The sequence below is a fragment of the Meriones unguiculatus genome, chromosome 7, assembly GCF_030254825.1.
Source record: "Meriones unguiculatus strain TT.TT164.6M chromosome 7, Bangor_MerUng_6.1, whole genome shotgun sequence".
Taxonomy (NCBI): Eukaryota; Metazoa; Chordata; class Mammalia; order Rodentia; family Muridae; genus Meriones; species Meriones unguiculatus.
The window spans coordinates 114,196,952-114,224,372 of NC_083355.1; the positions used below are offsets into that span (position 1 = coordinate 114,196,952).

The 27,421-nt window shown below is 51.2% G+C and overlaps 29 non-coding genes and 1 pseudogene across 29 annotated transcripts; all 30 read left to right on the top strand.

Moving 5' to 3' along the window:
• The first annotated feature begins 688 nt into the window (after positions 1 to 688).
• On the top strand, positions 689 to 769 carry LOC132655630 (small nucleolar RNA SNORD113/SNORD114 family; annotated as a pseudogene).
• A 3,281-nt stretch (positions 770 to 4,050) lies between these two features.
• On the top strand, positions 4,051 to 4,123 carry LOC132655587 (small nucleolar RNA SNORD113/SNORD114 family). The gene has a single exon (XR_009593380.1). It is a non-coding gene; the product is annotated as a small nucleolar RNA SNORD113/SNORD114 family (small nucleolar RNA).
• A 1,593-nt stretch (positions 4,124 to 5,716) lies between these two features.
• Positions 5,717 to 5,791, top strand: LOC132655588 (small nucleolar RNA SNORD113/SNORD114 family). Its single transcript, XR_009593381.1, has one exon. It is a non-coding gene; the product is annotated as a small nucleolar RNA SNORD113/SNORD114 family (small nucleolar RNA).
• Positions 5,792 to 6,413: 622 nt separating this feature from the next.
• LOC132655549 (small nucleolar RNA SNORD113/SNORD114 family) lies at positions 6,414 to 6,488 on the top strand. The gene has a single exon (XR_009593343.1). It is a non-coding gene; the product is annotated as a small nucleolar RNA SNORD113/SNORD114 family (small nucleolar RNA).
• A 784-nt stretch (positions 6,489 to 7,272) lies between these two features.
• LOC132655593 (small nucleolar RNA SNORD113/SNORD114 family) lies at positions 7,273 to 7,347 on the top strand. Its single transcript, XR_009593386.1, has one exon. It is a non-coding gene; the product is annotated as a small nucleolar RNA SNORD113/SNORD114 family (small nucleolar RNA).
• A 637-nt stretch (positions 7,348 to 7,984) lies between these two features.
• Positions 7,985 to 8,059, top strand: LOC132655556 (small nucleolar RNA SNORD113/SNORD114 family). Its single transcript, XR_009593350.1, has one exon. It is a non-coding gene; the product is annotated as a small nucleolar RNA SNORD113/SNORD114 family (small nucleolar RNA).
• Positions 8,060 to 8,845: 786 nt separating this feature from the next.
• On the top strand, positions 8,846 to 8,920 carry LOC132655594 (small nucleolar RNA SNORD113/SNORD114 family). The gene has a single exon (XR_009593387.1). It is a non-coding gene; the product is annotated as a small nucleolar RNA SNORD113/SNORD114 family (small nucleolar RNA).
• A 637-nt stretch (positions 8,921 to 9,557) lies between these two features.
• Positions 9,558 to 9,632, top strand: LOC132655557 (small nucleolar RNA SNORD113/SNORD114 family). The gene has a single exon (XR_009593351.1). It is a non-coding gene; the product is annotated as a small nucleolar RNA SNORD113/SNORD114 family (small nucleolar RNA).
• A 786-nt stretch (positions 9,633 to 10,418) lies between these two features.
• On the top strand, positions 10,419 to 10,493 carry LOC132655595 (small nucleolar RNA SNORD113/SNORD114 family). Its single transcript, XR_009593388.1, has one exon. It is a non-coding gene; the product is annotated as a small nucleolar RNA SNORD113/SNORD114 family (small nucleolar RNA).
• A 637-nt stretch (positions 10,494 to 11,130) lies between these two features.
• LOC132655558 (small nucleolar RNA SNORD113/SNORD114 family) lies at positions 11,131 to 11,205 on the top strand. The gene has a single exon (XR_009593352.1). It is a non-coding gene; the product is annotated as a small nucleolar RNA SNORD113/SNORD114 family (small nucleolar RNA).
• Positions 11,206 to 11,991: 786 nt separating this feature from the next.
• On the top strand, positions 11,992 to 12,066 carry LOC132655597 (small nucleolar RNA SNORD113/SNORD114 family). Its single transcript, XR_009593390.1, has one exon. It is a non-coding gene; the product is annotated as a small nucleolar RNA SNORD113/SNORD114 family (small nucleolar RNA).
• A 637-nt stretch (positions 12,067 to 12,703) lies between these two features.
• On the top strand, positions 12,704 to 12,778 carry LOC132655559 (small nucleolar RNA SNORD113/SNORD114 family). Its single transcript, XR_009593353.1, has one exon. It is a non-coding gene; the product is annotated as a small nucleolar RNA SNORD113/SNORD114 family (small nucleolar RNA).
• A 786-nt stretch (positions 12,779 to 13,564) lies between these two features.
• On the top strand, positions 13,565 to 13,639 carry LOC132655598 (small nucleolar RNA SNORD113/SNORD114 family). Its single transcript, XR_009593391.1, has one exon. It is a non-coding gene; the product is annotated as a small nucleolar RNA SNORD113/SNORD114 family (small nucleolar RNA).
• A 637-nt stretch (positions 13,640 to 14,276) lies between these two features.
• On the top strand, positions 14,277 to 14,351 carry LOC132655560 (small nucleolar RNA SNORD113/SNORD114 family). Its single transcript, XR_009593354.1, has one exon. It is a non-coding gene; the product is annotated as a small nucleolar RNA SNORD113/SNORD114 family (small nucleolar RNA).
• Positions 14,352 to 15,137: 786 nt separating this feature from the next.
• On the top strand, positions 15,138 to 15,212 carry LOC132655599 (small nucleolar RNA SNORD113/SNORD114 family). The gene has a single exon (XR_009593392.1). It is a non-coding gene; the product is annotated as a small nucleolar RNA SNORD113/SNORD114 family (small nucleolar RNA).
• Positions 15,213 to 15,849: 637 nt separating this feature from the next.
• LOC132655561 (small nucleolar RNA SNORD113/SNORD114 family) lies at positions 15,850 to 15,924 on the top strand. The gene has a single exon (XR_009593355.1). It is a non-coding gene; the product is annotated as a small nucleolar RNA SNORD113/SNORD114 family (small nucleolar RNA).
• A 786-nt stretch (positions 15,925 to 16,710) lies between these two features.
• LOC132655600 (small nucleolar RNA SNORD113/SNORD114 family) lies at positions 16,711 to 16,785 on the top strand. Its single transcript, XR_009593393.1, has one exon. It is a non-coding gene; the product is annotated as a small nucleolar RNA SNORD113/SNORD114 family (small nucleolar RNA).
• A 637-nt stretch (positions 16,786 to 17,422) lies between these two features.
• LOC132655563 (small nucleolar RNA SNORD113/SNORD114 family) lies at positions 17,423 to 17,497 on the top strand. Its single transcript, XR_009593357.1, has one exon. It is a non-coding gene; the product is annotated as a small nucleolar RNA SNORD113/SNORD114 family (small nucleolar RNA).
• Positions 17,498 to 18,283: 786 nt separating this feature from the next.
• Positions 18,284 to 18,358, top strand: LOC132655601 (small nucleolar RNA SNORD113/SNORD114 family). The gene has a single exon (XR_009593394.1). It is a non-coding gene; the product is annotated as a small nucleolar RNA SNORD113/SNORD114 family (small nucleolar RNA).
• A 637-nt stretch (positions 18,359 to 18,995) lies between these two features.
• LOC132655564 (small nucleolar RNA SNORD113/SNORD114 family) lies at positions 18,996 to 19,070 on the top strand. The gene has a single exon (XR_009593358.1). It is a non-coding gene; the product is annotated as a small nucleolar RNA SNORD113/SNORD114 family (small nucleolar RNA).
• A 786-nt stretch (positions 19,071 to 19,856) lies between these two features.
• On the top strand, positions 19,857 to 19,931 carry LOC132655602 (small nucleolar RNA SNORD113/SNORD114 family). Its single transcript, XR_009593395.1, has one exon. It is a non-coding gene; the product is annotated as a small nucleolar RNA SNORD113/SNORD114 family (small nucleolar RNA).
• A 637-nt stretch (positions 19,932 to 20,568) lies between these two features.
• On the top strand, positions 20,569 to 20,643 carry LOC132655565 (small nucleolar RNA SNORD113/SNORD114 family). The gene has a single exon (XR_009593359.1). It is a non-coding gene; the product is annotated as a small nucleolar RNA SNORD113/SNORD114 family (small nucleolar RNA).
• A 786-nt stretch (positions 20,644 to 21,429) lies between these two features.
• LOC132655603 (small nucleolar RNA SNORD113/SNORD114 family) lies at positions 21,430 to 21,504 on the top strand. Its single transcript, XR_009593396.1, has one exon. It is a non-coding gene; the product is annotated as a small nucleolar RNA SNORD113/SNORD114 family (small nucleolar RNA).
• A 637-nt stretch (positions 21,505 to 22,141) lies between these two features.
• LOC132655566 (small nucleolar RNA SNORD113/SNORD114 family) lies at positions 22,142 to 22,216 on the top strand. Its single transcript, XR_009593360.1, has one exon. It is a non-coding gene; the product is annotated as a small nucleolar RNA SNORD113/SNORD114 family (small nucleolar RNA).
• A 786-nt stretch (positions 22,217 to 23,002) lies between these two features.
• LOC132655604 (small nucleolar RNA SNORD113/SNORD114 family) lies at positions 23,003 to 23,077 on the top strand. Its single transcript, XR_009593397.1, has one exon. It is a non-coding gene; the product is annotated as a small nucleolar RNA SNORD113/SNORD114 family (small nucleolar RNA).
• Positions 23,078 to 23,714: 637 nt separating this feature from the next.
• On the top strand, positions 23,715 to 23,789 carry LOC132655567 (small nucleolar RNA SNORD113/SNORD114 family). Its single transcript, XR_009593361.1, has one exon. It is a non-coding gene; the product is annotated as a small nucleolar RNA SNORD113/SNORD114 family (small nucleolar RNA).
• Positions 23,790 to 24,575: 786 nt separating this feature from the next.
• On the top strand, positions 24,576 to 24,650 carry LOC132655605 (small nucleolar RNA SNORD113/SNORD114 family). The gene has a single exon (XR_009593398.1). It is a non-coding gene; the product is annotated as a small nucleolar RNA SNORD113/SNORD114 family (small nucleolar RNA).
• Positions 24,651 to 25,287: 637 nt separating this feature from the next.
• Positions 25,288 to 25,362, top strand: LOC132655568 (small nucleolar RNA SNORD113/SNORD114 family). The gene has a single exon (XR_009593362.1). It is a non-coding gene; the product is annotated as a small nucleolar RNA SNORD113/SNORD114 family (small nucleolar RNA).
• Positions 25,363 to 26,148: 786 nt separating this feature from the next.
• LOC132655606 (small nucleolar RNA SNORD113/SNORD114 family) lies at positions 26,149 to 26,223 on the top strand. Its single transcript, XR_009593399.1, has one exon. It is a non-coding gene; the product is annotated as a small nucleolar RNA SNORD113/SNORD114 family (small nucleolar RNA).
• Positions 26,224 to 26,860: 637 nt separating this feature from the next.
• LOC132655569 (small nucleolar RNA SNORD113/SNORD114 family) lies at positions 26,861 to 26,935 on the top strand. Its single transcript, XR_009593363.1, has one exon. It is a non-coding gene; the product is annotated as a small nucleolar RNA SNORD113/SNORD114 family (small nucleolar RNA).
• Positions 26,936 to 27,421: the final 486 nt, after the last annotated feature.

Consider the following 27,421-nt stretch of genomic DNA (forward strand, 5'->3'; position numbering starts at 1 on the left):
GGAGAACGTCTCAATTTTTATTCTCTTACAACTTTTTTTTTTTTTTTTTAAATCATGTGTTCTGTTCTCTGCTCTTCTCCGCGGACCTGTGTGAGTGGATGGAATCCACCAGGGTAAAGTTCTCCATGATCTGTCTCTGTTGGGAGCGTGGAGGATGATGTAAGTAATATTTCTAATTCCTACCTTGGTTTGGGTGGTTTAGTTAGGGAGAATCTACTATATTTTTTTAAATTTTAGGTTGTCGTCATGTAAGGCAGCTGACATCATTTTACACTTTAGACTAAAATGAATAGTTATACTCATTAGTGGTACCCATGAAGAGCTAAGGGTAGTTAACTGAAGATATAGAGTGACCCAGGCTTCATTCTTGGTTACAACTATGTTCTTGATAGGTTTTCCAGTTATAGATTTTTAAAAATATTATTAGTGACTTAATAGATTAGTTAACCACCAATATAGAAACTAGTCAGTGAGTATTGGGCCCTCCATGGACAACTGTTTCATTTCATACATGAAGAAATAAGGACAGTAACCAAATGGTGGTACAGTTGACAGGTTTGATCTGTAGACAAATATTAGGGCCCTTAATGCACACTATTGCTGTCGTTAGTTTCCATATTTTTCTCTGTGAATGAAACCGTGCACAAAGCTGGAGGTATTAGACAATGGGGACCCACCTAGCCATGGTATGATGCCACCTGATGACTGTGGCAGCTGTCACCTGACTCTCACATGTTGAACACCGTGTGTCTGGAACTCTGAGATCCAAAACAAATGGCCAGGTCTGTGTCCAAGGATATCATTTAATAATTTTGTATTCATTAGCTTAAAGTATCGTTATAAAAGAATCAAGGCAGGTTAAGATCAAGAAAATAAAAATTTTGACATTATTTAAATAAGCAACTAGGATATAGGTATTAGATATTTTCTTATTTTGTTTTCCTAATGAGTTCTCCCTATTTAGACCAGGCTGGACTCAAAATTCCTAGTTCTCCTGTGTCCGTCAGTCATTTGTCACAAGCCTGGTACAGCAGAAATTGATCAAGTGCAATACAGCTCTGTACTAAACAGGATGTAGACAAGTCATTGTCAGTCATTACACTGTATCAATTATAAATTTGAAGTCAATTAAGAAGAAAATACAAATAATTGCAATGAAAGTGTAGAGGAGTGTTGAAGCATCATAGAGAATATTAGGCAATAGAGATACAGCGTCCAGCTTCCTGCTCATTTCTGCTTTGCACCCCTCAGGCCGAGCCACTGAGCTGGGCCAAAGTCTCCCTGCCATGCTGTGTGTTCTCACTGTGAGTAACACCCAACATTCTTACTTTCCTTGCTTATTTGATTAATGATTTTCATAGCGTTATGTTATATATTTTTCAGAAGAAACAGAGACTGAGGTAATCTTGTACTGATGGTTTAACAGTAGATTGGGGAGCAGAAGAGGCTTAACAGTACATTGGGGAGCAGAAGAAAAGTGAAAGGACTTGAAGGTCCTGTCTTTCCCCCTGTCATTTTGCCTGATACCAAACAAATGACTTTGAACAAAGTGATGCCTTGAGTTGTCTTGTTACATGCTTACTTTGTAATTTTTCAGTCAGGTTAAGCTAATCTATTTCCTCATAATAATTTTCTCATTATCCTGAAAATTCACTATTCTCTCTTCTACCCCGTTAAGATATTAAGGAATTATCATACAGAGTTGCTCCACAATACACCCCAAGGCTTCTGAGGGTCATTGAGCTGTAACTTAGGATCTTTTCTCCTTTCGTCTCTTCCCACTAAACCATCTGGTAACCATCACTCCACTCTCCACTCTCCACTCTCAGTAAATGAATGCTTCTGTGTCCCACATGAGTAGGCCCATATTGTGTTTGTCTCTCTGTGCTTGGCTTATTTTCCTCAGCATGATCAGTTTCATTATATCACGAAAAATTATGACATGCCATTTTCCTTTATGGCTGAAAGTACCTAACAAGTTGCTTATATCTTCTGCAGTGATCCTCAGCCTTCCTAATGCTGCAGTCCTGTAATATTGTTTCTTGTGGTGAGCTCCAACCATAAAATTATTTCCATAACTACTTCACATCTATAGTTTTGGCACTGTTATGAATCCATGTTTTCTGATGGGGTTAGGTGACCCCTGTGAAGGAGTCATATGACCCCCAAAGGATTCACAACCCACAGGTTGAAAACCACTGACCTAGAGTAAATAAGGAGCCAAATTTCAATAGCCAAATCGAATCCAATAAATAACAAAAGTGTGTATGTTTCAAAAAAGAGGCATACAAAAGCCAAGAAGTCTATGAAAGAATGCTCAGATCACCAGCGAATGCAAAGCAAAACCCACAGCACAATAACACTGCACTCTAGTAAGAAAGACTTTTATCAAGAAAATCTAATGGTAGGAATAACTAGCGAAGGGTAGATAGTTTGTACATTGTAGACGGGAATATCAATTAATACAACATTATGGAAAACAGCCTGGAGGTTCCTCAAGGGCCAAAAAATCTAGACAAGTAGATGTATGCATTCCCATGTTCTCTGCAGTGCTATGTATGAGTGCTGAAATGGGACAGACCTGAGTAGCCTTCAGCTGATGGATGGGTAAGGAAATGTACATGCTACACTGCTCATCCAAATAAAAGATAACTATATTCTAAGGAGAGATTAATGTCAGTTGTAGTATTTCCTGATTGATTGCTGACACACTGAGGCCAATTAACAAAAGATAAAGTCTCAAGTGGAATAGGATTCTACAGACAGACGTTAACCTGTCAACCATCGTGTTGTAAAATATTTGTGTTGGGCCATTTTATTGACTTACATTAATTAGTAACTTAGAATGAAGTAAGTTTAAATAAAAAAAAAAAACCGGTTATAATGTGAACCAATGATGATAGCAGGAGTTGAGAATGAGCACCACACACTTAATGAAACATATGTGAACTCTCAATAGCCAACAAAATGCAGGATAGTTCCTTTTCTGGTATAAGATGTCCTCTCAACCTGTAGTTTTCAGCCTGTGGGTCATGAACCCTTTTCAGAGTGATCACATATCATCTATCCTGAATATCATATGTTTACATTCTGACTCATGGCAATGGAAAATTATAGTTATGAAGTTGCAACAAAAATACTTTTATGTTTAGGGGTCACCACAATATGAGGAACTCTATTAAAGGGTCACAGAGTTAGGAAAGTTGAGAACCACTGCTGTTTACATATTTAGGAATATGCAGAGACTGGAGACTGACAACTGTGTTCATATATGTTGATTCTGTCATTAGAATTAAGCAGGGAACTGTAATTCATCTAATAACTGATGTATTAATAAAATACAAACAGATGCAGGCCATCAGGAGCGCATCAGGGGTACTTTGCTACAGTATGCACGCTGGGCAGTGGCTATAACTCCTACACTGTCATCCTCAGCTACTATAGAGCAGATGTGGGAGCCTTATTTATCATCTGGCTGTGGGGCTCTTTCAAATCGGGTTTCTAGTTTAAATTGTTTCCATATCTTTTGTTTCGGGAAAAACAGGCACTGTTAAATTAACGAGTGAATAAGTCAATCTGGAAAGCAAAGCTAAAAACCAAAGGTCTGTGGCAAGAATGTCCCAGCTTTTCTTTTCTTTTTTTATGTTTCTCTGCTCTGTTCTGTACTCTTCCCAATGGTCTCATGAGAGCCTGGGCTGGAATTCTCCAAGGCTGGTGTTCAGTGGTGCATCACTCACTAGAAACTGAAATCCAGTGTGAATAATAGGAAAAGATCTTACTTTTGCTTTCTTGGACCATTTAGTCTCCGTTTTAAAAAATAATGCACTGATAGAAGGCCTAGTGTACTCATCTCAGGTCTTGAAGGAATATTGTAACCAACTGATAGAGTGGAAAGCTAAGCTCAGTTAATGAAAAGCTGTGGGTATTGTATCCCAAATAGCAAATTCTTGCTGTGTTTATACATGTCATTGGCTTCAAGAGGCATCACTACTGGATTAATGGATTAGTAACCAAACATTGTAGATAAGAATGAAGAGAGATTGGACTCCCTGGATCAGTGATCATAACTGCCAGTGTGTGAGTCTCAGATAATGAATAATGTGGCTGAGACTCTGGGGTCCAAAACAAAAGATAAATTCATAATCAAAGACCTGTGGACAGAGCAGTCATTTTCTATGCCTTTCTGTCTTCTCTGTATCCTAGAATTGCCACTCTGGGGATGGGGGGTGGGGCAGGCTTTCTGCATATTCCACAGCTACCAGTTCATCAGACCTATCTCTGGGTTCTGTAGCTCTTGATCTTTGAACAAGCATAAACAGTGCCTGAATTTTTCATGGTTCTGATAGCCTTGAAGGTTGTTCTTTGCATGACTGAATGCTTTGAAACCTAACTGAAGGCCACACTCTAATGTTCTGTCACTCTCACCTTTGACCAGGTATGAAAGAATTTGTATCAAAGAGTGTATTAATTAATTTTTTTTTTGGTGTTGTAACAAAATGCCTAATAGAAATGACTTAACTGAAAATGGGGCTCATTTTACCTCTTATCTAAGAGGGTATTAGGGCACGGTCAATGGGGCACCTATCACATGCCGACTCCAGTCAGGAAGCAGACACTGCATCAGGAACTGGGCTGTCATGAGTTATGCCTTTCCTCAAAGGGCTTCTCCACCTACTAAAGGTTCTACAACTTTCTGTAAGAGCAGAAATCAAAAACTACTGGACAATAGTTATAGAATCATTGTCCTGGTGGAGTCCTGAGGTTACAGTAGGACTGTTTTAACCCCTTTGCATATGGGACTACATCTGGAAAGGTGTTCCTAAAGAGACGAGGAGTTTGTTCTTTATTGAGGCACAATACTATACTTTTGCTTTACACTTTGGGCTTTGCACCTGCATTCTGAGCTTCCTCGTCCAAAGCCTCCCTCCTCGTCATGTGCCAGCTTATCTGTCATATATCTAACCTTCATCATTACAGCTTAGATGCCACAAATTTTCCAATCTCCCTTCTCTACCTCCAGGCAGTTCTTAAAGATTACAGCTTGACTTGTCTCTGATAAAAAGATTCCTATTGCTTCCATTTAATTCCTTTCTTAGTTATTTTTACAGAAAAGGACATATCAGAGACACACCAAGTGGCCTGCTGAGGGCAGGGGAGATGAGACTGACCCCATGCAGGACATAGTAGAGTAGTCAAGGGCCAGCCACGTTTTCTGGTAAATGCCAGGAAATCACTAACCTGGGAGGGGAAGGAAGTAACAGTTGCAGCCAAGGTGAAGCCTATGAGCCTGTATGCAGAGGGCACCGGTTACTGGACTACAGAATCTTAACATTTTCTATTCCAACTACTCTGTACCCTTCAGGAAGGCCAAGCTGATTGGTGTTGGACTTGTGCCCGGCACTAATCTCACCATATATTTCTGTCACTGTGACCAACAAGAGCCCCACAGACTAAAAGTCCACATCTGGATCTTCCAAAAGATAGGTATGTGAAGGAAACGACTGTGTGTCTATGTTAATGCATTATACCTGACATATTTTCGCATTAGGCTTTGAGAACATTAATGTTAGTCATTATTTATGGCTGGTTCTAATGGCAGACCTATATTTCTGACTGCAAAGAACAGTCTCATGCTCTAGGATCAGAGCCCCTCCCCTAAGCACCCCATAACACCTGAGGCAGAGCAGCTGGACAGGGAGACAGGGGGCCACCATCCACGACCGATGATGAGAACTGGTGGCGTTAGAGTGATACTCAATGAACGCCAGATATCCAGAGATCTGAGGTCATTCCCGATGTGCACAGCCTGACCAGATCAGCTGTGGATGGAGGCCCATAGCATGTGCCTGTCCCTTGTGGACCCGGGGTGCGAGGCGAGGTCTTGAGGGCTCTTTGGTCATGTGACCGAGAATTGAGGGCAGCACATCCAGTGGTCTGCCTGAGAATTTGAGTCAGCCTTGGCTGTAAAAAATCTACCATGCCCATTCCTGAGACAGAAAGCCCACATGCAGCACCTGAAATGTGCCACTCCTAAAAAGTAGGGACCATGGTCAAACCTGACATCCACTCTCAATATTTCTATTCCCTTCTGTGCCTTCTCCCCTCCAGGGAAGTGATCCAAGTGATGGCCCCGTTTTGCTGTGATGGAAATCTCCTGGGATGCCATGACCACAAGTGGAACCCGTGGTTGCCAGAGGGCTACAGCTTCACAGCTCCTGTGGGCACCTGCTTATAGGTATGGAGCATCTCCTCAAAAAGGCTGGGGCTTATACAGACTCTGGAAGAGAATTAGCCTAGTAATAGCGGTAGAGCAGGCACAGGGCAGCAGGCTCCTACAGTGTAGTCTCCCGAGTACCTCACGCTGGCCACTGAGTGAGCCAATCCCGATGGCTCCACAGAGAGGTGCCCATCCCGGGACCGATGATGAGATCTGGTGGCATCTGAGTTTTTCTCGATGACAGCCATATAAACAGAAATCTGAGGTCAGGCACAGAACCAACTCAGTTGGCCCATTCTTAGGTGCAAGCCTATGGAAACGGGCTCGTGGATGAGCAGAGTCATTCTGTGACCTTTTCTCTTGACTGACCCAAAACCAATCTCCATTAGAAGAGGAAATATGGCTGGCAGATGGGCATTGTGAGGCTCAAGTTAGAGGGCAATCAGCTGTGCCTGTGTGGGCAACAGCACAGTGTTATACGCCAAGGGCTATGATGAGAGATGGGAGAGATGAGTTGCTGACCTTGTGTGGACTGCCATACTGTAGGTGGTATCCAGCCTTCTTTCCTGGCAAATGGCAAGAAATCAGTTAGTCCTGGGAGAAGGAAGGAACAGGCGCGGCCTAGGTGAAGCATACTAGCCTAGGCTCCCTATAGGCAAAGGGCACAGATTGTTGGCCTAACGATCCTCAACATCTGCTCTCCCCTCTCTGCTCTGTACCCTTCAGCATCGCCTTCCAGCTGATGGTGCCCGGGTTCCAGTTGGAGATCACCGTGTCCTCCCTTCACCTAGACAGCTCCGATCCCTGCTGACTGAGAGGTCACATCTGGATCCCCCGTGGAACCGGAAGAAAGGTTTGTGCACTGCCCCCAACAAGTGTACACATTAGGACACAGTAGTGCGATAGTTAGTGATTATTTATGCCTGGTTCTCATGGGAAGACCCTAGGGGTCTCAGCATAGAACAATCTAACTTTCTAGAATCAGCGCCCTCCCCCCAGCACCCCATAACACCTGAGGCAGAGCAGCTGGACAGGGAGACAGGGGGCCACCATCCACGACCGATGATGAGACCTGGTGGCGTTAGAGTGATACTCCATGAACGCCGGATATCCAGAGATCTGAGGTCATTCCCGATGCGCACAGCCTGACCAGCTCAGCTGTGGATGGAGGCCCATAGCATGTGCCTGTCCCTTGTGGACCCGGGGTGCGAGGCGAGGTCTTGAGGGCTCTTTGGTCATGTGACCGAGAATTGAGGGCAGCACATCCAGTGGTCTGCCTGGGATTTTGAGTCAGCCTTGGCTGTAAAAAATCTACCATGCCCATTCCCTGAGACAGAAAGCCCACATGCAGCACCTGAAATGTGCCACTCCTAAAAAGTAGGGACCATGGTCAAACCTGGCAGCCGGTCTCAATATTTCTATGCCCTTCTGTGCCTTCTCCCCTCTAGGGAAGTGATCCAAGTGATGGCCACGTTTTGCTGTGATGGAAATCTCCTGGGATTCCATGGCCACAAGTGGAACCGGTGGCGGCCAGAGGGCTACAGCGTCGCAGCTCCTGTGGGCACCTGCTTATAGGTATGGAGCGTCTCCTCAAAAAGGCTGGGGCTTATGCGGACTCTGGAAGAGAATTAGCCGAGTGATAGCGCTAGAGCAGGCGGCCAGGACCCAGCATAGTGCTGCAGACTCCTATATTATGGTCTCCCGAGGACCTCACGCTGGCCACTGAGTGAGCCAATCCCGATGGCTCCACAGAGAGGTGCCCATCCCGGGACCGATGATGAGATCTGGTGGCGTCTGAGTATTTCTCGATGACAGCCATGTAAACAGAAATCTGAGGTCAGGCACAGAACCAACTCAGTTGGCCCATTCTTACGTGCAAGCCTATGGAAACTGGCTCCCGGCCTAGCAGGGTCATTCAGTGACCTTTTCTCCTGACTGACCCAAACCAATCTCCATTAGCTGAGGAAACATGGCTGGTAGATGGGCAGAGTGAGGCTCAAGTTGTGGGGAAATCAGCTGTGTCTGTGTGAGCATCAGCACAGTGTATCAGCACACCAAGGGCTATGATGAGAGATGGGAGAGATGAGTTGCTGACCTTTGGCGGTCCACCATATTGTAAGGGATGGCCAGCCTTCTTTCCTGGCAAATGGCAAGAAATCAGTTAGTCCTGGGAGAAGGAAGGAACAGGCGCGGCCTAGGTGAAGCATACTAGCCTAGGCTCCCTATAGGCAAAGGGCACAGATTGTTGGCCTAACGATCCTCAACATCTGCTCTCCCCTCTCTGCTCTGTACCCTTCAGCATCGCCTTCCAGCTGATGGTGCCCGGGTTCCAGTTGGAGATCACCGTGTCCTCCCTTCACCTAGACAGCTCCGATCCCTGCTGACTGAGAGGTCACATCTGGATCCCCCGTGGAACCGGAAGAAAGGTATGTGCACTGCCCCCAACAAGAGTACACATTAGGACACAGTAGTGCGATAGTTAGTGATTATTTATGCCTGGTTCTCATGGGAAGACCCTAGGGGTCTCAGCATAGAACAATCTAACTTTCTAGAATCAGCGCCCTCCCCCCAGCACCCCATAACACCTGAGGCAGAGCAGCTGGACAGGGAGACAGGGGGCCACCATCCACGACCGATGATGAGACCTGGTGGCGTTAGAGTGATACTCCATGAACGCCGGATATCCAGAGATCTGAGGTCATTCCCGATGCGCACAGCCTGACCAGCTCAGCTGTGGATGGAGGCCCATAGCATGTGCCTGTCCCTTGTGGACCCGGGGTGCGAGGCGAGGTCTTGAGGGCTCTTTGGTCATGTGACCGAGAATTGAGGGCAGCACATCCAGTGGTCTGCCTGGGATTTTGAGTCAGCCTTGGCTGTAAAAAATCTACCATGCCCATTCCCTGAGACAGAAAGCCCACATGCAGCACCTGAAATGTGCCACTCCTAAAAAGTAGGGACCATGGTCAAACCTGGCAGCCGGTCTCAATATTTCTATGCCCTTCTGTGCCTTCTCCCCTCTAGGGAAGTGATCCAAGTGATGGCCACGTTTTGCTGTGATGGAAATCTCCTGGGATTCCATGGCCACAAGTGGAACCGGTGGCGGCCAGAGGGCTACAGCGTCGCAGCTCCTGTGGGCACCTGCTTATAGGTATGGAGCGTCTCCTCAAAAAGGCTGGGGCTTATGCGGACTCTGGAAGAGAATTAGCCCAGTGATAGCGCTAGAGCAGGCGGCCAGGACCCAGCATAGTGCTGCAGACTCCTATATTATGGTCTCCCGAGGACCTCACGCTGGCCACTGAGTGAGCCAATCCCGATGGCTCCACAGAGAGGTGCCCATCCCGGGACCGATGATGAGATCTGGTGGCGTCTGAGTATTTCTCGATGACAGCCATGTAAACAGAAATCTGAGGTCAGGCACAGAACCAACTCAGTTGGCCCATTCTTACGTGCAAGCCTATGGAAACTGGCTCCCGGCCTAGCAGGGTCATTCAGTGACCTTTTCTCCTGACTGACCCAAACCAATCTCCATTAGCTGAGGAAACATGGCTGGTAGATGGGCAGAGTGAGGCTCAAGTTGTGGGGAAATCAGCTGTGTCTGTGTGAGCATCAGCACAGTGTATCAGCACACCAAGGGCTATGATGAGAGATGGGAGAGATGAGTTGCTGACCTTTGGCGGTCCACCATATTGTAAGGGATGGCCAGCCTTCTTTCCTGGCAAATGGCAAGAAATCAGTTAGTCCTGGGAGAAGGAAGGAACAGGCGCGGCCTAGGTGAAGCATACTAGCCTAGGCTCCCTATAGGCAAAGGGCACAGATTGTTGGCCTAACGATCCTCAACATCTGCTCTCCCCTCTCTGCTCTGTACCCTTCAGCATCGCCTTCCAGCTGATGGTGCCCGGGTTCCAGTTGGAGATCACCGTGTCCTCCCTTCACCTAGACAGCTCCGATCCCTGCTGACTGAGAGGTCACATCTGGATCCCCCGTGGAACCGGAAGAAAGGTTTGTGCACTGCCCCCAACAAGAGTACACATTAGGACACAGTAGTGCGATAGTTAGTGATTATTTATGCCTGGTTCTCATGGGAAGACCCTAGGGGTCTCAGCATAGAACAATCTAACTTTCTAGAATCAGCGCCCTCCCCCCAGCACCCCATAACACCTGAGGCAGAGCAGCTGGACAGGGAGACAGGGGGCCACCATCCACGACCGATGATGAGACCTGGTGGCGTTAGAGTGATACTCCATGAACGCCGGATATCCAGAGATCTGAGGTCATTCCCGATGCGCACAGCCTGACCAGCTCAGCTGTGGATGGAGGCCCATAGCATGTGCCTGTCCCTTGTGGACCCGGGGTGCGAGGCGAGGTCTTGAGGGCTCTTTGGTCATGTGACCGAGAATTGAGGGCAGCACATCCAGTGGTCTGCCTGGGATTTTGAGTCAGCCTTGGCTGTAAAAAATCTACCATGCCCATTCCCTGAGACAGAAAGCCCACATGCAGCACCTGAAATGTGCCACTCCTAAAAAGTAGGGACCATGGTCAAACCTGGCAGCCGGTCTCAATATTTCTATGCCCTTCTGTGCCTTCTCCCCTCTAGGGAAGTGATCCAAGTGATGGCCACGTTTTGCTGTGATGGAAATCTCCTGGGATTCCATGGCCACAAGTGGAACCGGTGGCGGCCAGAGGGCTACAGCGTCGCAGCTCCTGTGGGCACCTGCTTATAGGTATGGAGCGTCTCCTCAAAAAGGCTGGGGCTTATGCGGACTCTGGAAGAGAATTAGCCGAGTGATAGCGCTAGAGCAGGCGGCCAGGACCCAGCATAGTGCTGCAGACTCCTATATTATGGTCTCCCGAGGACCTCACGCTGGCCACTGAGTGAGCCAATCCCGATGGCTCCACAGAGAGGTGCCCATCCCGGGACCGATGATGAGATCTGGTGGCGTCTGAGTATTTCTCGATGACAGCCATGTAAACAGAAATCTGAGGTCAGGCACAGAACCAACTCAGTTGGCCCATTCTTACGTGCAAGCCTATGGAAACTGGCTCCCGGCCTAGCAGGGTCATTCAGTGACCTTTTCTCCTGACTGACCCAAACCAATCTCCATTAGCTGAGGAAACATGGCTGGTAGATGGGCAGAGTGAGGCTCAAGTTGTGGGGAAATCAGCTGTGTCTGTGTGAGCATCAGCACAGTGTATCAGCACACCAAGGGCTATGATGAGAGATGGGAGAGATGAGTTGCTGACCTTTGGCGGTCCACCATATTGTAAGGGATGGCCAGCCTTCTTTCCTGGCAAATGGCAAGAAATCAGTTAGTCCTGGGAGAAGGAAGGAACAGGCGCGGCCTAGGTGAAGCATACTAGCCTAGGCTCCCTATAGGCAAAGGGCACAGATTGTTGGCCTAACGATCCTCAACATCTGCTCTCCCCTCTCTGCTCTGTACCCTTCAGCATCGCCTTCCAGCTGATGGTGCCCGGGTTCCAGTTGGAGATCACCGTGTCCTCCCTTCACCTAGACAGCTCCGATCCCTGCTGACTGAGAGGTCACATCTGGATCCCCCGTGGAACCGGAAGAAAGGTTTGTGCACTGCCCCCAACAAGAGTACACATTAGGACACAGTAGTGCGATAGTTAGTGATTATTTATGCCTGGTTCTCATGGGAAGACCCTAGGGGTCTCAGCATAGAACAATCTAACTTTCTAGAATCAGCGCCCTCCCCCCAGCACCCCATAACACCTGAGGCAGAGCAGCTGGACAGGGAGACAGGGGGCCACCATCCACGACCGATGATGAGACCTGGTGGCGTTAGAGTGATACTCCATGAACGCCGGATATCCAGAGATCTGAGGTCATTCCCGATGCGCACAGCCTGACCAGCTCAGCTGTGGATGGAGGCCCATAGCATGTGCCTGTCCCTTGTGGACCCGGGGTGCGAGGCGAGGTCTTGAGGGCTCTTTGGTCATGTGACCGAGAATTGAGGGCAGCACATCCAGTGGTCTGCCTGGGATTTTGAGTCAGCCTTGGCTGTAAAAAATCTACCATGCCCATTCCCTGAGACAGAAAGCCCACATGCAGCACCTGAAATGTGCCACTCCTAAAAAGTAGGGACCATGGTCAAACCTGGCAGCCGGTCTCAATATTTCTATGCCCTTCTGTGCCTTCTCCCCTCTAGGGAAGTGATCCAAGTGATGGCCACGTTTTGCTGTGATGGAAATCTCCTGGGATTCCATGGCCACAAGTGGAACCGGTGGCGGCCAGAGGGCTACAGCGTCGCAGCTCCTGTGGGCACCTGCTTATAGGTATGGAGCGTCTCCTCAAAAAGGCTGGGGCTTATGCGGACTCTGGAAGAGAATTAGCCGAGTGATAGCGCTAGAGCAGGCGGCCAGGACCCAGCATAGTGCTGCAGACTCCTATATTATGGTCTCCCGAGGACCTCACGCTGGCCACTGAGTGAGCCAATCCCGATGGCTCCACAGAGAGGTGCCCATCCCGGGACCGATGATGAGATCTGGTGGCGTCTGAGTATTTCTCGATGACAGCCATGTAAACAGAAATCTGAGGTCAGGCACAGAACCAACTCAGTTGGCCCATTCTTACGTGCAAGCCTATGGAAACTGGCTCCCGGCCTAGCAGGGTCATTCAGTGACCTTTTCTCCTGACTGACCCAAACCAATCTCCATTAGCTGAGGAAACATGGCTGGTAGATGGGCAGAGTGAGGCTCAAGTTGTGGGGAAATCAGCTGTGTCTGTGTGAGCATCAGCACAGTGTATCAGCACACCAAGGGCTATGATGAGAGATGGGAGAGATGAGTTGCTGACCTTTGGCGGTCCACCATATTGTAAGGGATGGCCAGCCTTCTTTCCTGGCAAATGGCAAGAAATCAGTTAGTCCTGGGAGAAGGAAGGAACAGGCGCGGCCTAGGTGAAGCATACTAGCCTAGGCTCCCTATAGGCAAAGGGCACAGATTGTTGGCCTAACGATCCTCAACATCTGCTCTCCCCTCTCTGCTCTGTACCCTTCAGCATCGCCTTCCAGCTGATGGTGCCCGGGTTCCAGTTGGAGATCACCGTGTCCTCCCTTCACCTAGACAGCTCCGATCCCTGCTGACTGAGAGGTCACATCTGGATCCCCCGTGGAACCGGAAGAAAGGTATGTGCACTGCCCCCAACAAGAGTACACATTAGGACACAGTAGTGCGATAGTTAGTGATTATTTATGCCTGGTTCTCATGGGAAGACCCTAGGGGTCTCAGCATAGAACAATCTAACTTTCTAGAATCAGCGCCCTCCCCCCAGCACCCCATAACACCTGAGGCAGAGCAGCTGGACAGGGAGACAGGGGGCCACCATCCACGACCGATGATGAGACCTGGTGGCGTTAGAGTGATACTCCATGAACGCCGGATATCCAGAGATCTGAGGTCATTCCCGATGCGCACAGCCTGACCAGCTCAGCTGTGGATGGAGGCCCATAGCATGTGCCTGTCCCTTGTGGACCCGGGGTGCGAGGCGAGGTCTTGAGGGCTCTTTGGTCATGTGACCGAGAATTGAGGGCAGCACATCCAGTGGTCTGCCTGGGATTTTGAGTCAGCCTTGGCTGTAAAAAATCTACCATGCCCATTCCCTGAGACAGAAAGCCCACATGCAGCACCTGAAATGTGCCACTCCTAAAAAGTAGGGACCATGGTCAAACCTGGCAGCCGGTCTCAATATTTCTATGCCCTTCTGTGCCTTCTCCCCTCTAGGGAAGTGATCCAAGTGATGGCCACGTTTTGCTGTGATGGAAATCTCCTGGGATTCCATGGCCACAAGTGGAACCGGTGGCGGCCAGAGGGCTACAGCGTCGCAGCTCCTGTGGGCACCTGCTTATAGGTATGGAGCGTCTCCTCAAAAAGGCTGGGGCTTATGCGGACTCTGGAAGAGAATTAGCCCAGTGATAGCGCTAGAGCAGGCGGCCAGGACCCAGCATAGTGCTGCAGACTCCTATATTATGGTCTCCCGAGGACCTCACGCTGGCCACTGAGTGAGCCAATCCCGATGGCTCCACAGAGAGGTGCCCATCCCGGGACCGATGATGAGATCTGGTGGCGTCTGAGTATTTCTCGATGACAGCCATGTAAACAGAAATCTGAGGTCAGGCACAGAACCAACTCAGTTGGCCCATTCTTACGTGCAAGCCTATGGAAACTGGCTCCCGGCCTAGCAGGGTCATTCAGTGACCTTTTCTCCTGACTGACCCAAACCAATCTCCATTAGCTGAGGAAACATGGCTGGTAGATGGGCAGAGTGAGGCTCAAGTTGTGGGGAAATCAGCTGTGTCTGTGTGAGCATCAGCACAGTGTATCAGCACACCAAGGGCTATGATGAGAGATGGGAGAGATGAGTTGCTGACCTTTGGCGGTCCACCATATTGTAAGGGATGGCCAGCCTTCTTTCCTGGCAAATGGCAAGAAATCAGTTAGTCCTGGGAGAAGGAAGGAACAGGCGCGGCCTAGGTGAAGCATACTAGCCTAGGCTCCCTATAGGCAAAGGGCACAGATTGTTGGCCTAACGATCCTCAACATCTGCTCTCCCCTCTCTGCTCTGTACCCTTCAGCATCGCCTTCCAGCTGATGGTGCCCGGGTTCCAGTTGGAGATCACCGTGTCCTCCCTTCACCTAGACAGCTCCGATCCCTGCTGACTGAGAGGTCACATCTGGATCCCCCGTGGAACCGGAAGAAAGGTATGTGCACTGCCCCCAACAAGAGTACACATTAGGACACAGTAGTGCGATAGTTAGTGATTATTTATGCCTGGTTCTCATGGGAAGACCCTAGGGGTCTCAGCATAGAACAATCTAACTTTCTAGAATCAGCGCCCTCCCCCCAGCACCCCATAACACCTGAGGCAGAGCAGCTGGACAGGGAGACAGGGGGCCACCATCCACGACCGATGATGAGACCTGGTGGCGTTAGAGTGATACTCCATGAACGCCGGATATCCAGAGATCTGAGGTCATTCCCGATGCGCACAGCCTGACCAGCTCAGCTGTGGATGGAGGCCCATAGCATGTGCCTGTCCCTTGTGGACCCGGGGTGCGAGGCGAGGTCTTGAGGGCTCTTTGGTCATGTGACCGAGAATTGAGGGCAGCACATCCAGTGGTCTGCCTGGGATTTTGAGTCAGCCTTGGCTGTAAAAAATCTACCATGCCCATTCCCTGAGACAGAAAGCCCACATGCAGCACCTGAAATGTGCCACTCCTAAAAAGTAGGGACCATGGTCAAACCTGGCAGCCGGTCTCAATATTTCTATGCCCTTCTGTGCCTTCTCCCCTCTAGGGAAGTGATCCAAGTGATGGCCACGTTTTGCTGTGATGGAAATCTCCTGGGATTCCATGGCCACAAGTGGAACCGGTGGCGGCCAGAGGGCTACAGCGTCGCAGCTCCTGTGGGCACCTGCTTATAGGTATGGAGCGTCTCCTCAAAAAGGCTGGGGCTTATGCGGACTCTGGAAGAGAATTAGCCGAGTGATAGCGCTAGAGCAGGCGGCCAGGACCCAGCATAGTGCTGCAGACTCCTATATTATGGTCTCCCGAGGACCTCACGCTGGCCACTGAGTGAGCCAATCCCGATGGCTCCACAGAGAGGTGCCCATCCCGGGACCGATGATGAGATCTGGTGGCGTCTGAGTATTTCTCGATGACAGCCATGTAAACAGAAATCTGAGGTCAGGCACAGAACCAACTCAGTTGGCCCATTCTTACGTGCAAGCCTATGGAAACTGGCTCCCGGCCTAGCAGGGTCATTCAGTGACCTTTTCTCCTGACTGACCCAAACCAATCTCCATTAGCTGAGGAAACATGGCTGGTAGATGGGCAGAGTGAGGCTCAAGTTGTGGGGAAATCAGCTGTGTCTGTGTGAGCATCAGCACAGTGTATCAGCACACCAAGGGCTATGATGAGAGATGGGAGAGATGAGTTGCTGACCTTTGGCGGTCCACCATATTGTAAGGGATGGCCAGCCTTCTTTCCTGGCAAATGGCAAGAAATCAGTTAGTCCTGGGAGAAGGAAGGAACAGGCGCGGCCTAGGTGAAGCATACTAGCCTAGGCTCCCTATAGGCAAAGGGCACAGATTGTTGGCCTAACGATCCTCAACATCTGCTCTCCCCTCTCTGCTCTGTACCCTTCAGCATCGCCTTCCAGCTGATGGTGCCCGGGTTCCAGTTGGAGATCACCGTGTCCTCCCTTCACCTAGACAGCTCCGATCCCTGCTGACTGAGAGGTCACATCTGGATCCCCCGTGGAACCGGAAGAAAGGTTTGTGCACTGCCCCCAACAAGAGTACACATTAGGACACAGTAGTGCGATAGTTAGTGATTATTTATGCCTGGTTCTCATGGGAAGACCCTAGGGGTCTCAGCATAGAACAATCTAACTTTCTAGAATCAGCGCCCTCCCCCCAGCACCCCATAACACCTGAGGCAGAGCAGCTGGACAGGGAGACAGGGGGCCACCATCCACGACCGATGATGAGACCTGGTGGCGTTAGAGTGATACTCCATGAACGCCGGATATCCAGAGATCTGAGGTCATTCCCGATGCGCACAGCCTGACCAGCTCAGCTGTGGATGGAGGCCCATAGCATGTGCCTGTCCCTTGTGGACCCGGGGTGCGAGGCGAGGTCTTGAGGGCTCTTTGGTCATGTGACCGAGAATTGAGGGCAGCACATCCAGTGGTCTGCCTGGGATTTTGAGTCAGCCTTGGCTGTAAAAAATCTACCATGCCCATTCCCTGAGACAGAAAGCCCACATGCAGCACCTGAAATGTGCCACTCCTAAAAAGTAGGGACCATGGTCAAACCTGGCAGCCGGTCTCAATATTTCTATGCCCTTCTGTGCCTTCTCCCCTCTAGGGAAGTGATCCAAGTGATGGCCACGTTTTGCTGTGATGGAAATCTCCTGGGATTCCATGGCCACAAGTGGAACCGGTGGCGGCCAGAGGGCTACAGCGTCGCAGCTCCTGTGGGCACCTGCTTATAGGTATGGAGCGTCTCCTCAAAAAGGCTGGGGCTTATGCGGACTCTGGAAGAGAATTAGCCGAGTGATAGCGCTAGAGCAGGCGGCCAGGACCCAGCATAGTGCTGCAGACTCCTATATTATGGTCTCCCGAGGACCTCACGCTGGCCCCTGAGTGAGCCAATCCCGATGGCTCCACAGAGAGGTGCCCATCCCGGGACCGATGATGAGATCTGGTGGCGTCTGAGTATTTCTCGATGACAGCCATGTAAACAGAAATCTGAGGTCAGGCACAGAACCAACTCAGTTGGCCCATTCTTACGTGCAAGCCTATGGAAACTGGCTCCCGGCCTAGCAGGGTCATTCAGTGACCTTTTCTCCTGACTGACCCAAACCAATCTCCATTAGCTGAGGAAACATGGCTGGTAGATGGGCAGAGTGAGGCTCAAGTTGTGGGGAAATCAGCTGTGTCTGTGTGAGCATCAGCACAGTGTATCAGCACACCAAGGGCTATGATGAGAGATGGGAGAGATGAGTTGCTGACCTTTGGCGGTCCACCATATTGTAAGGGATGGCCAGCCTTCTTTCCTGGCAAATGGCAAGAAATCAGTTAGTCCTGGGAGAAGGAAGGAACAGGCGCGGCCTAGGTGAAGCATACTAGCCTAGGCTCCCTATAGGCAAAGGGCACAGATTGTTGGCCTAACGATCCTCAACATCTGCTCTCCCCTCTCTGCTCTGTACCCTTCAGCATCGCCTTCCAGCTGATGGTGCCCGGGTTCCAGTTGGAGATCACCGTGTCCTCCCTTCACCTAGACAGCTCCGATCCCTGCTGACTGAGAGGTCACATCTGGATCCCCCGTGGAACCGGAAGAAAGGTATGTGCACTGCCCCCAACAAGAGTACACATTAGGACACAGTAGTGCGATAGTTAGTGATTATTTATGCCTGGTTCTCATGGGAAGACCCTAGGGGTCTCAGCATAGAACAATCTAACTTTCTAGAATCAGCGCCCTCCCCCCAGCACCCCATAACACCTGAGGCAGAGCAGCTGGACAGGGAGACAGGGGGCCACCATCCACGACCGATGATGAGACCTGGTGGCGTTAGAGTGATACTCCATGAACGCCGGATATCCAGAGATCTGAGGTCATTCCCGATGCGCACAGCCTGACCAGCTCAGCTGTGGATGGAGGCCCATAGCATGTGCCTGTCCCTTGTGGACCCGGGGTGCGAGGCGAGGTCTTGAGGGCTCTTTGGTCATGTGACCGAGAATTGAGGGCAGCACATCCAGTGGTCTGCCTGGGATTTTGAGTCAGCCTTGGCTGTAAAAAATCTACCATGCCCATTCCCTGAGACAGAAAGCCCACATGCAGCACCTGAAATGTGCCACTCCTAAAAAGTAGGGACCATGGTCAAACCTGGCAGCCGGTCTCAATATTTCTATGCCCTTCTGTGCCTTCTCCCCTCTAGGGAAGTGATCCAAGTGATGGCCACGTTTTGCTGTGATGGAAATCTCCTGGGATTCCATGGCCACAAGTGGAACCGGTGGCGGCCAGAGGGCTACAGCGTCGCAGCTCCTGTGGGCACCTGCTTATAGGTATGGAGCGTCTCCTCAAAAAGGCTGGGGCTTATGCGGACTCTGGAAGAGAATTAGCCCAGTGATAGCGGTAGAGCAGGCGGCCAGGACCCAGCATAGTGCTGCAGACTCCTATATTATGGTCTCCCGAGGACCTCACGCTGGCCACTGAGTGAGCCAATCCCGATGGCTCCACAGAGAGGTGCCCATCCCGGGACCGATGATGAGATCTGGTGGCGTCTGAGTATTTCTCGATGACAGCCATGTAAACAGAAATCTGAGGTCAGGCACAGAACCAACTCAGTTGGCCCATTCTTACGTGCAAGCCTATGGAAACTGGCTCCCGGCCTAGCAGGGTCATTCAGTGACCTTTTCTCCTGACTGACCCAAACCAATCTCCATTAGCTGAGGAAACATGGCTGGTAGATGGGCAGAGTGAGGCTCAAGTTGTGGGGAAATCAGCTGTGTCTGTGTGAGCATCAGCACAGTGTATCAGCACACCAAGGGCTATGATGAGAGATGGGAGAGATGAGTTGCTGACCTTTGGCGGTCCACCATATTGTAAGGGATGGCCAGCCTTCTTTCCTGGCAAATGGCAAGAAATCAGTTAGTCCTGGGAGAAGGAAGGAACAGGCGCGGCCTAGGTGAAGCATACTAGCCTAGGCTCCCTATAGGCAAAGGGCACAGATTGTTGGCCTAACGATCCTCAACATCTGCTCTCCCCTCTCTGCTCTGTACCCTTCAGCATCGCCTTCCAGCTGATGGTGCCCGGGTTCCAGTTGGAGATCACCGTGTCCTCCCTTCACCTAGACAGCTCCGATCCCTGCTGACTGAGAGGTCACATCTGGATCCCCCGTGGAACCGGAAGAAAGGTATGTGCACTGCCCCCAACAAGAGTACACATTAGGACACAGTAGTGCGATAGTTAGTGATTATTTATGCCTGGTTCTCATGGGAAGACCCTAGGGGTCTCAGCATAGAACAATCTAACTTTCTAGAATCAGCGCCCTCCCCCCAGCACCCCATAACACCTGAGGCAGAGCAGCTGGACAGGGAGACAGGGGGCCACCATCCACGACCGATGATGAGACCTGGTGGCGTTAGAGTGATACTCCATGAACGCCGGATATCCAGAGATCTGAGGTCATTCCCGATGCGCACAGCCTGACCAGCTCAGCTGTGGATGGAGGCCCATAGCATGTGCCTGTCCCTTGTGGACCCGGGGTGCGAGGCGAGGTCTTGAGGGCTCTTTGGTCATGTGACCGAGAATTGAGGGCAGCACATCCAGTGGTCTGCCTGGGATTTTGAGTCAGCCTTGGCTGTAAAAAATCTACCATGCCCATTCCCTGAGACAGAAAGCCCACATGCAGCACCTGAAATGTGCCACTCCTAAAAAGTAGGGACCATGGTCAAACCTGGCAGCCGGTCTCAATATTTCTATGCCCTTCTGTGCCTTCTCCCCTCTAGGGAAGTGATCCAAGTGATGGCCACGTTTTGCTGTGATGGAAATCTCCTGGGATTCCATGGCCACAAGTGGAACCGGTGGCGGCCAGAGGGCTACAGCGTCGCAGCTCCTGTGGGCACCTGCTTATAGGTATGGAGCGTCTCCTCAAAAAGGCTGGGGCTTATGCGGACTCTGGAAGAGAATTAGCCGAGTGATAGCGCTAGAGCAGGCGGCCAGGACCCAGCATAGTGCTGCAGACTCCTATATTATGGTCTCCCGAGGACCTCACGCTGGCCCCTGAGTGAGCCAATCCCGATGGCTCCACAGAGAGGTGCCCATCCCGGGACCGATGATGAGATCTGGTGGCGTCTGAGTATTTCTCGATGACAGCCATGTAAACAGAAATCTGAGGTCAGGCACAGAACCAACTCAGTTGGCCCATTCTTACGTGCAAGCCTATGGAAACTGGCTCCCGGCCTAGCAGGGTCATTCAGTGACCTTTTCTCCTGACTGACCCAAACCAATCTCCATTAGCTGAGGAAACATGGCTGGTAGATGGGCAGAGTGAGGCTCAAGTTGTGGGGAAATCAGCTGTGTCTGTGTGAGCATCAGCACAGTGTATCAGCACACCAAGGGCTATGATGAGAGATGGGAGAGATGAGTTGCTGACCTTTGGCGGTCCACCATATTGTAAGGGATGGCCAGCCTTCTTTCCTGGCAAATGGCAAGAAATCAGTTAGTCCTGGGAGAAGGAAGGAACAGGCGCGGCCTAGGTGAAGCATACTAGCCTAGGCTCCCTATAGGCAAAGGGCACAGATTGTTGGCCTAACGATCCTCAACATCTGCTCTCCCCTCTCTGCTCTGTACCCTTCAGCATCGCCTTCCAGCTGATGGTGCCCGGGTTCCAGTTGGAGATCACCGTGTCCTCCCTTCACCTAGACAGCTCCGATCCCTGCTGACTGAGAGGTCACATCTGGATCCCCCGTGGAACCGGAAGAAAGGTATGTGCACTGCCCCCAACAAGAGTACACATTAGGACACAGTAGTGCGATAGTTAGTGATTATTTATGCCTGGTTCTCATGGGAAGACCCTAGGGGTCTCAGCATAGAACAATCTAACTTTCTAGAATCAGCGCCCTCCCCCCAGCACCCCATAACACCTGAGGCAGAGCAGCTGGACAGGGAGACAGGGGGCCACCATCCACGACCGATGATGAGACCTGGTGGCGTTAGAGTGATACTCCATGAACGCCGGATATCCAGAGATCTGAGGTCATTCCCGATGCGCACAGCCTGACCAGCTCAGCTGTGGATGGAGGCCCATAGCATGTGCCTGTCCCTTGTGGACCCGGGGTGCGAGGTGAGGTCTTGAGGGCTCTTTGGTCATGTGACCGAGAATTGAGGGCAGCACATCCAGTGGTCTGCCTGGGATTTTGAGTCAGCCTTGGCTGTAAAAAATCTACCATGCCCATTCCCTGAGACAGAAAGCCCACATGCAGCACCTGAAATGTGCCACTCCTAAAAAGTAGGGACCATGGTCAAACCTGGCAGCCGGTCTCAATATTTCTATGCCCTTCTGTGCCTTCTCCCCTCTAGGGAAGTGATCCAAGTGATGGCCACGTTTTGCTGTGATGGAAATCTCCTGGGATTCCATGGCCACAAGTGGAACCGGTGGCGGCCAGAGGGCTACAGCGTCGCAGCTCCTGTGGGCACCTGCTTATAGGTATGGAGCGTCTCCTCAAAAAGGCTGGGGCTTATGCGGACTCTGGAAGAGAATTAGCCCAGTGATAGCGGTAGAGCAGGCGGCCAGGACCCAGCATAGTGCTGCAGACTCCTATATTATGGTCTCCCGAGGACCTCACGCTGGCCACTGAGTGAGCCAATCCCGATGGCTCCACAGAGAGGTGCCCATCCCGGGACCGATGATGAGATCTGGTGGCGTCTGAGTATTTCTCGATGACAGCCATGTAAACAGAAATCTGAGGTCAGGCACAGAACCAACTCAGTTGGCCCATTCTTACGTGCAAGCCTATGGAAACTGGCTCCCGGCCTAGCAGGGTCATTCAGTGACCTTTTCTCCTGACTGACCCAAACCAATCTCCATTAGCTGAGGAAACATGGCTGGTAGATGGGCAGAGTGAGGCTCAAGTTGTGGGGAAATCAGCTGTGTCTGTGTGAGCATCAGCACAGTGTATCAGCACACCAAGGGCTATGATGAGAGATGGGAGAGATGAGTTGCTGACCTTTGGCGGTCCACCATATTGTAAGGGATGGCCAGCCTTCTTTCCTGGCAAATGGCAAGAAATCAGTTAGTCCTGGGAGAAGGAAGGAACAGGCGCGGCCTAGGTGAAGCATACTAGCCTAGGCTCCCTATAGGCAAAGGGCACAGATTGTTGGCCTAACGATCCTCAACATCTGCTCTCCCCTCTCTGCTCTGTACCCTTCAGCATCGCCTTCCAGCTGATGGTGCCCGGGTTCCAGTTGGAGATCACCGTGTCCTCCCTTCACCTAGACAGCTCCGATCCCTGCTGACTGAGAGGTCACATCTGGATCCCCCGTGGAACCGGAAGAAAGGTATGTGCACTGCCCCCAACAAGAGTACACATTAGGACACAGTAGTGCGATAGTTAGTGATTATTTATGCCTGGTTCTCATGGGAAGACCCTAGGGGTCTCAGCATAGAACAATCTAACTTTCTAGAATCAGCGCCCTCCCCCCAGCACCCCATAACACCTGAGGCAGAGCAGCTGGACAGGGAGACAGGGGGCCACCATCCACGACCGATGATGAGACCTGGTGGCGTTAGAGTGATACTCCATGAACGCCGGATATCCAGAGATCTGAGGTCATTCCCGATGCGCACAGCCTGACCAGCTCAGCTGTGGATGGAGGCCCATAGCATGTGCCTGTCCCTTGTGGACCCGGGGTGCGAGGCGAGGTCTTGAGGGCTCTTTGGTCATGTGACCGAGAATTGAGGGCAGCACATCCAGTGGTCTGCCTGGGATTTTGAGTCAGCCTTGGCTGTAAAAAATCTACCATGCCCATTCCCTGAGACAGAAAGCCCACATGCAGCACCTGAAATGTGCCACTCCTAAAAAGTAGGGACCATGGTCAAACCTGGCAGCCGGTCTCAATATTTCTATGCCCTTCTGTGCCTTCTCCCCTCTAGGGAAGTGATCCAAGTGATGGCCACGTTTTGCTGTGATGGAAATCTCCTGGGATTCCATGGCCACAAGTGGAACCGGTGGCGGCCAGAGGGCTACAGCGTCGCAGCTCCTGTGGGCACCTGCTTATAGGTATGGAGCGTCTCCTCAAAAAGGCTGGGGCTTATGCGGACTCTGGAAGAGAATTAGCCGAGTGATAGCGCTAGAGCAGGCGGCCAGGACCCAGCATAGTGCTGCAGACTCCTATATTATGGTCTCCCGAGGACCTCACGCTGGCCACTGAGTGAGCCAATCCCGATGGCTCCACAGAGAGGTGCCCATCCCGGGACCGATGATGAGATCTGGTGGCGTCTGAGTATTTCTCGATGACAGCCATGTAAACAGAAATCTGAGGTCAGGCACAGAACCAACTCAGTTGGCCCATTCTTACGTGCAAGCCTATGGAAACTGGCTCCCGGCCTAGCAGGGTCATTCAGTGACCTTTTCTCCTGACTGACCCAAACCAATCTCCATTAGCTGAGGAAACATGGCTGGTAGATGGGCAGAGTGAGGCTCAAGTTGTGGGGAAATCAGCTGTGTCTGTGTGAGCATCAGCACAGTGTATCAGCACACCAAGGGCTATGATGAGAGATGGGAGAGATGAGTTGCTGACCTTTGGCGGTCCACCATATTGTAAGGGATGGCCAGCCTTCTTTCCTGGCAAATGGCAAGAAATCAGTTAGTCCTGGGAGAAGGAAGGAACAGGCGCGGCCTAGGTGAAGCATACTAGCCTAGGCTCCCTATAGGCAAAGGGCACAGATTGTTGGCCTAACGATCCTCAACATCTGCTCTCCCCTCTCTGCTCTGTACCCTTCAGCATCGCCTTCCAGCTGATGGTGCCCGGGTTCCAGTTGGAGATCACCGTGTCCTCCCTTCACCTAGACAGCTCCGATCCCTGCTGACTGAGAGGTCACATCTGGATCCCCCGTGGAACCGGAAGAAAGGTATGTGCACTGCCCCCAACAAGAGTACACATTAGGACACAGTAGTGCGATAGTTAGTGATTATTTATGCCTGGTTCTCATGGGAAGACCCTAGGGGTCTCAGCATAGAACAATCTAACTTTCTAGAATCAGCGCCCTCCCCCCAGCACCCCATAACACCTGAGGCAGAGCAGCTGGACAGGGAGACAGGGGGCCACCATCCACGACCGATGATGAGACCTGGTGGCGTTAGAGTGATACTCCATGAACGCCGGATATCCAGAGATCTGAGGTCATTCCCGATGCGCACAGCCTGACCAGCTCAGCTGTGGATGGAGGCCCATAGCATGTGCCTGTCCCTTGTGGACCCGGGGTGCGAGGCGAGGTCTTGAGGGCTCTTTGGTCATGTGACCGAGAATTGAGGGCAGCACATCCAGTGGTCTGCCTGGGATTTTGAGTCAGCCTTGGCTGTAAAAAATCTACCATGCCCATTCCCTGAGACAGAAAGCCCACATGCAGCACCTGAAATGTGCCACTCCTAAAAAGTAGGGACCATGGTCAAACCTGGCAGCCGGTCTCAATATTTCTATGCCCTTCTGTGCCTTCTCCCCTCTAGGGAAGTGATCCAAGTGATGGCCACGTTTTGCTGTGATGGAAATCTCCTGGGATTCCATGGCCACAAGTGGAACCGGTGGCGGCCAGAGGGCTACAGCGTCGCAGCTCCTGTGGGCACCTGCTTATAGGTATGGAGCGTCTCCTCAAAAAGGCTGGGGCTTATGCGGACTCTGGAAGAGAATTAGCCGAGTGATAGCGCTAGAGCAGGCGGCCAGGACCCAGCATAGTGCTGCAGACTCCTATATTATGGTCTCCCGAGGACCTCACGCTGGCCACTGAGTGAGCCAATCCCGATGGCTCCACAGAGAGGTGCCCATCCCGGGACCGATGATGAGATCTGGTGGCGTCTGAGTATTTCTCGATGACAGCCATGTAAACAGAAATCTGAGGTCAGGCACAGAACCAACTCAGTTGGCCCATTCTTACGTGCAAGCCTATGGAAACTGGCTCCCGGCCTAGCAGGGTCATTCAGTGACCTTTTCTCCTGACTGACCCAAACCAATCTCCATTAGCTGAGGAAACATGGCTGGTAGATGGGCAGAGTGAGGCTCAAGTTGTGGGGAAATCAGCTGTGTCTGTGTGAGCATCAGCACAGTGTATCAGCACACCAAGGGCTATGATGAGAGATGGGAGAGATGAGTTGCTGACCTTTGGCGGTCCACCATATTGTAAGGGATGGCCAGCCTTCTTTCCTGGCAAATGGCAAGAAATCAGTTAGTCCTGGGAGAAGGAAGGAACAGGCGCGGCCTAGGTGAAGCATACTAGCCTAGGCTCCCTATAGGCAAAGGGCACAGATTGTTGGCCTAACGATCCTCAACATCTGCTCTCCCCTCTCTGCTCTGTACCCTTCAGCATCGCCTTCCAGCTGATGGTGCCCGGGTTCCAGTTGGAGATCACCGTGTCCTCCCTTCACCTAGACAGCTCCGATCCCTGCTGACTGAGAGGTCACATCTGGATCCCCCGTGGAACCGGAAGAAAGGTTTGTGCACTGCCCCCAACAAGTGTACACATTAGGACACAGTAGTGCGATAGTTAGTGATTATTTATGCCTGGTTCTCATGGGAAGACCCTAGGGGTCTCAGCATAGAACAATCTAACTTTCTAGAATCAGCGCCCTCCCCCCAGCACCCCATAACACCTGAGGCAGAGCAGCTGGACAGGGAGACAGGGGGCCACCATCCACGACCGATGATGAGACCTGGTGGCGTTAGAGTGATACTCCATGAACGCCGGATATCCAGAGATCTGAGGTCATTCCCGATGCGCACAGCCTGACCAGCTCAGCTGTGGATGGAGGCCCATAGCATGTGCCTGTCCCTTGTGGACCCGGGGTGCGAGGCGAGGTCTTGAGGGCTCTTTGGTCATGTGACCGAGAATTGAGGGCAGCACATCCAGTGGTCTGCCTGGGATTTTGAGTCAGCCTTGGCTGTAAAAAATCTACCATGCCCATTCCCTGAGACAGAAAGCCCACATGCAGCACCTGAAATGTGCCACTCCTAAAAAGTAGGGACCATGGTCAAACCTGGCAGCCGGTCTCAATATTTCTATGCCCTTCTGTGCCTTCTCCCCTCTAGGGAAGTGATCCAAGTGATGGCCACGTTTTGCTGTGATGGAAATCTCCTGGGATTCCATGGCCACAAGTGGAACCGGTGGCGGCCAGAGGGCTACAGCGTCGCAGCTCCTGTGGGCACCTGCTTATAGGTATGGAGCGTCTCCTCAAAAAGGCTGGGGCTTATGCGGACTCTGGAAGAGAATTAGCCCAGTGATAGCGGTAGAGCAGGCGGCCAGGACCCAGCATAGTGCTGCAGACTCCTATATTATGGTCTCCCGAGGACCTCACGCTGGCCACTGAGTGAGCCAATCCCGATGGCTCCACAGAGAGGTGCCCATCCCGGGACCGATGATGAGATCTGGTGGCGTCTGAGTATTTCTCGATGACAGCCATGTAAACAGAAATCTGAGGTCAGGCACAGAACCAACTCAGTTGGCCCATTCTTACGTGCAAGCCTATGGAAACTGGCTCCCGGCCTAGCAGGGTCATTCAGTGACCTTTTCTCCTGACTGACCCAAACCAATCTCCATTAGCTGAGGAAACATGGCTGGTAGATGGGCAGAGTGAGGCTCAAGTTGTGGGGAAATCAGCTGTGTCTGTGTGAGCATCAGCACAGTGTATCAGCACACCAAGGGCTATGATGAGAGATGGGAGAGATGAGTTGCTGACCTTTGGCGGTCCACCATATTGTAAGGGATGGCCAGCCTTCTTTCCTGGCAAATGGCAAGAAATCAGTTAGTCCTGGGAGAAGGAAGGAACAGGCGCGGCCTAGGTGAAGCATACTAGCCTAGGCTCCCTATAGGCAAAGGGCACAGATTGTTGGCCTAACGATCCTCAACATCTGCTCTCCCCTCTCTGCTCTGTACCCTTCAGCATCGCCTTCCAGCTGATGGTGCCCGGGT